Source organism: Cygnus olor, chromosome 1, assembly GCF_009769625.2.
Source record: "Cygnus olor isolate bCygOlo1 chromosome 1, bCygOlo1.pri.v2, whole genome shotgun sequence".
NCBI classification, from domain to species: Eukaryota; Metazoa; Chordata; class Aves; order Anseriformes; family Anatidae; genus Cygnus; species Cygnus olor.
In genome coordinates, this window is record NC_049169.1 from 62,733,870 (window position 1) to 62,739,737 (window position 5,868).

Consider the following 5,868-nt stretch of genomic DNA (forward strand, 5'->3'; position numbering starts at 1 on the left):
CTCTTAACAATTTTGGGTACAAAATTTAAATCCTTAGTTTTCATGTAGTGGCATACATATTTGACCAAAACAGCCTTACTAGCACATCCGGTTTATCAAGACCGGATTCAGGGGAGACCCTGGCTCATCATTGCCGTGCTTAACTCTGAGCATGCTTAAAGTTGCTCTGAACTGTATTCACAGCCCCATTTTCAGTTTTTAGGCTATCTGTATAGTGCCTGGGGAGGGAGTCCGATGTCTGAGAATGGTTCACATAATCCAGGCTGAAAAATAGAAACGATCTACGCTAGTCAAGAGGAAATACCAAGTAGAAAGGGGCATATTAAATTTTGTATCTCTTTCAAGCTTCAAGCTAGTGGAAGTTATTTGTCTCTGTTCAGGTTCATAAACATGAATTCTCTCCTGACTTTTTGTATCTGAAGCAGGAGAAGGATCTCTTTTCAGTTAATTAGTTAGTGTACATGACTAGGATCCAAGAACCTGTATTCAAATACCATTCAAATACCTCTTCTTCCTGAGGCAACTTGATCTTTCATCCCCCCTATGCGCCAGGTGTCTATAATGTTATTCTGTTAATGGAATGAATGCTATTTCCAAATTAAAAAATGGATATCAGAGTAGGTAGTAAGACCTGCATCTCCTGTGTGGGTCTATGATCATGGCAAAAGAGTCACCCTCACGTTCTTTCTCTTTGCAAGAATGAATATTTTATTACCTCCTGCCCATGGGAATAGATTCAGCAATGGAGTTGAAAAGCTCCATCCCAGAAGATCCTACAATTTAGGGCTTAGAATCCTCTTCTATGATATGTATTCTCATCTTCCCAGGCAGAGGAAGGCTTTGAACCAGCATACATTATAAAGTGGGTAACTTCTTGAACAGTAAAGTCAAAGAGCAAAAGATGTGACCCATCTGCTTCCTGATTATGAAGAAAAAAGACTGAAATTTGCAGCATGGAATTTGAGAAGGGGCATTTGCAGACAGATACTTTTGTAAATATTAAGACAAGTCTCAATATTTTTTTGAAATATGAAATAAGATGTAAGCTGTTCCTTGTTTTCAAGATAGTTACAGCAATACAAGCATTTAAGAAACTTCACAAAGGAAGCTTAGGCACACAAGCAGTTCAGATATCTGCAAAGCTGCATGAGTAGAATTTAAATTTTTGTTATTTAAATATCGGTCTAAATTATCAGTTCAGCATCTAAGTGCTCTTGTGAATATGAACTCACACAGCTACATCAAGGTAACTAGGGAGCTCTGGGGCAGAACAACAGTAAGATGCATCAAGGTCCCTTCCAACTCACAACTCCAGAGTAGCACTCTATGACTATGCAAGGTTGATCCTGGCCTCTTTACCAGTGGCTTGGTGAGATTCTGTCATCCAAACTGTTACAGCAGGAAAAGCATCAGCTGAGGGGACAGCTGAATTCATCACAGATAATAATATTCAGCTGCCTAGTAGTCTGGTTTTGAAAAATATATGTATATATGTCTATATACATATACTTTTTCCTCCCCTTATGTGCTCCTAATTATGTGGTTACTACTTAGTTTCTTGAGTAAGATTCTTTCTCTTCTTGGTAGATAACATTGGTGCTCTTTTAGCCGGTGTATTAGCATGCTGGATTGGGACCTTATATTTTGGGCAAAAGAATAAAAGGACCAGCACTTAGTTTCTAGACCCATCTCTACCATCAATTCATTCTGTGAGTGAGTCACTTCATGTGTATGTCTCAGTTTATCCATCTCTATTGTGGGAAGGAGACCAATGTCTGTGTCATGCGTAGATGTCGTCCCACTGTGCTGGCATACTAACAGGCAGATGTCTCATGGCTGGTTGGGCAGGACAGAAGTCTGGCTGTAAAGCAGAGCTTCTGGTTCAGAAGAAGTTCCTGCCCACACACTCTCATTTTTCAAATTGAGCCAAGAAAAATTAAAAAAAAAATAAAAAAATATGTCTGATAGAAGATATGTGAGGAATTCTCTCAGTGACTGAGGTGTCAGGACAGACTGGAACCCTGCCTTGGGTTTGGCAGAAGTTCATCAAAGCTAAAACTGAACTGATGTAATGCACTGGTATTCTCCAATGAAAAAGTGATTGTTTTTCTTGGAAGACCCAGCAGGCTGCTGATCTTGGATTACCTGGTGACTTCTTTCTCTTTGTATTGTCTTTTTAGTTTATGAATTATTCCATACAACAAGCTACTAAAGATAGCGCATAGGGACACCTCACTTGAAGCATTGGTCACTGCAGATCATCCCCTGGGAAGTACGGAGTTTCCACACTCCCAATCTGCTGTAGTTGTCCTTTCACCATGACAGTACCTGTGGGAAGGAAGGACAGCTTTGGAGTACCACTACCATCTCTCTGTTTTCACTTTGCATGGACCACAAAATAATAGCTCACTCCTTCCCTATTTAGTCTTCACCCACACCCTTCCTTCCTCCCCTATTTCCAGGTTTCTCAAAAAGACTGTGGTGAAGTAGCAGTGCATACAGACACTGAATGACAGCATCAGGATGGAGGAATTGAATGGAAAAGCTGCTCCCTTGGAGTCTAGTCATATAGCTAAGAGTTACATGAATGTTCATTTTTACCCCAAGTAACCTGCCAGAGGCAGTAGTCACCTCTTTCCTGTGCCTGAAAGGTCTCACAGATACTGGGAGCACTGGAGGAATCACAGCTGCAACACCTAAATGTTTAAGAACCAACAAAACATAAATATTCACCTTAACATGACTGTGACAATGTCCAGCACCACGCTGCTTTAAAATCTGAATATCGACTAGCCTGAAGACCAGCTATTTGCTTCCTGGCTTCAGCAGCATGGTACCCTCTCCCAGCAGACACATCTTCAAGATGAATTCTTCACCATAAAACTCTTCTGCCTGATACTTCCAAAACAATTTAAGTGTGTTTAATATTTATAAATAGTGAAGATTTCTACACTGTTTCAGCATTCATTATAGTTGCTGTGTTTCAAGCCTCCAGCAAAGCCAGAAACTGCCTTGAGCTGAAACTGGGCAACCATCTAATAAAATACAGTCATGAGATGAATAGAAGCTATAGAGCTGAAGTTCCTTGTGTGCATGTGAAAGATTTATCTCACGGCTTCATCTGGAGGGCTCTTTAATATGGAGTATATGACTCTCTGTGTGTATGCATCCATATGGGAGAGAAAAACTTCTACAGTTTTAAATGGGGAGAAAGGGACATTTACACTTTTTGAGGAGATGCCACATGGAGAGCATTCTTCATTTTACATAGACTTGTTATATTTACAGCTGCATTTCCCATAAAACAAACAAACAATCAATCAAACAAACAAACAAACTACAGATGGACATGTATCATTCATAAAGTCTTAATATCAAATTTGCCCATTTGCCCTACAGTTGTGATACACACAGAGCTGCAGTCTAAAGTGGAATGCCTGAAGATTCCACTAAGTGGAGTCCTGACCCACAGATGGGGAGAACTCATATTTGAGTTCAAATAAGGACAAGGCTCCTAGAGAGGGTCCTGTAGCTGGACTCAGACTAAGGAAAAATAAAAATAATAATAATGAAAAAAATAATAATAATATCGCAGATAATGTAACTTCAGAGCAACTTCTCCAGAGTCTGAAAAAGGAGAGATCTGTAATCATTTCATGCCCTCATGTCCATCTGACCTGTATGCCAGTCTTATCACACATCTCTCCTGTCTCTCCCAGCTGCTGCTTCTCTGTTGCTCCTGCAGTGCTTTCTCTGGAGGCTGGAGGTGGAGTAGAAGATTAGGGAATGAAATTCCTGGGACTCTTCTCCTTTTCCTTTTCTAGACTGGCTATATTAATTGGTGACATCAAATGATCATAGGAATTGTCCTTTTGCTCACAGACAGGAGGCAAAGCCATCCTGCAGGGCTCTTTCAGCAAAATACTGGGGGACAGAGCCAGGCTGAACGCCTTCATCCTCTTCTATAAACAACTTTTCCTTTAGATATAAACAATTACATGATACAGCACCTCAGAACATCTTTTCCACTCCCCATCCTCTATCCAGCACCACCAAAAATGTGTTCCTTAATTACCCCATTGGATTTTGAGTTTTATCATAGTTTTCTTTCATCTCTCAAGGCTGGAATGCACAACCTAAGTGACGCAGTGATGCTTCTCCCTGGTCTACCTGGCTTTGAAACATCTTGTTCACAGCCTCTGCTGGTATTAAGATCTTCATGCTATGGTAGCCTGACTGATGCACTTAAGTTAATGAAGCTGTCTATTCCCACTTTGTTAACTTGCTAGAAGGTTTTCACTAAGGTGGTTTACTAATTTAAAGTGTACTTCCTAACTTTTTTCTTTTTTTTTTTTTTTTCCTCAACAGTTGGCAGATCATTACCCCCTTACTAGTGAGCAGTTTGCACCTCCTTGATGCAAACACATCCTCTCAGAATTGGCCATGCTGATGACTTGATTCAACTTCTCCAGAGAGCACCTGTTCTCACTCCTAGTTTTAACTTTGTATTCAGATCCATCCCTAACAAGTTTTGGTAAGAAGAAGAGTATATAATGAGAGAGAGAGTTAGCCGCTCTCTGTTTTAATTGTACTTTTTGCCATCTTCTTGGCATGCAAAGAGCTGTCTTACATTCATGTGCTGCTCATGTGGGAGTAACCTCAGGCAGTCTGAGTATAGGAAAATCCGTATGTGTAGGAAAATAAGTGAAGTCGCTTTAGGCAAGGCAACCTTATTTGACCCTCCTCCTTCCCTTGCAGCTGGTGTTACTTGAAGCTGGTACAGAGAAGAATAAGGGGACTGAGGCAAAGACCAGAGTTTGGCATGAGCAAGGCAGGAGCTGAGCAGGTTTTCTCCTGCCTTCCTGCCAGCGCCCATTAATCCTGAGCCACAGTGCCCTCTTCATTCCAGCTCTTGATCCTTCCCCTTAATTCTGCTATTTATACCTTCTAAGCTGGACTCTGCTCTCATATATGTCAATTTTACACCAGTATAAATACAGTCAGTGGATTTTTTTCTGGCTGGCATTCACCTGTAACAGAGAATTAGACACATTACTTTGAGGCACTGAATGGGGTATATCCTGTCCTGTGATTCTGCTAAGTGCACTTTATATCCCAATTTTTCAGCAGCCTATTCTGACACACAGCAACCTGCTGTTATTCCAGTGTTGTGTTCCCACCAAGCACTGCCATGGGCTCCCCAGCCCTGTCCTGAATTTGCTGTTGGAGCTGCACCACAGACGGTATATACCCACAGCTCCCTCCATGCTGAGTCTCTTTAGGATAATGCTTCCAGTGTCATCTTCCCTGGGGCCAGCATCAGGGAAGAAACATCTGTCAGTAGCCTTTATGTTCAGCATCACCTCTCCACATTCATCTTGGGTATTATAGATTGTCCCCATAGCACCGTTGAGGAGAGCCAGTTAAGGATTTGGACCTACTTGTGCTCTGCACTGGCCAAACAGAGAAAAAGGCCAAGACTTGTCTCACAGAACTGAAGTCTAAGTGCAGCATTATATGTTCCTAATAAAGGAGTGATTATATGAATCACAGTAGCAAAATGTTCTTGCAGAGCATATGCTCCACTCCCTGACTTAAGTGTCCAAGTGCAGCTGTACATCATTCCAGAGGAGCTTTCTGCCTTAGATGCAGGTTAATGTACAGCCCCCTGTGTTACAGAGAAGTAGCAACAGATCTAGCACTCAAGGGTGTCCTTTAATGAGGTCGCTTGTGGCTGTTTATTGGACAAAAATAAATTCCAACTGGCCCATATAACAAATGAAAATCAACTGCAAAAATGTAATGATATTTATTCACACAGCTGCCAGCAAACTCACATGCACCATGAGTCATTCCAGATGTGGATAA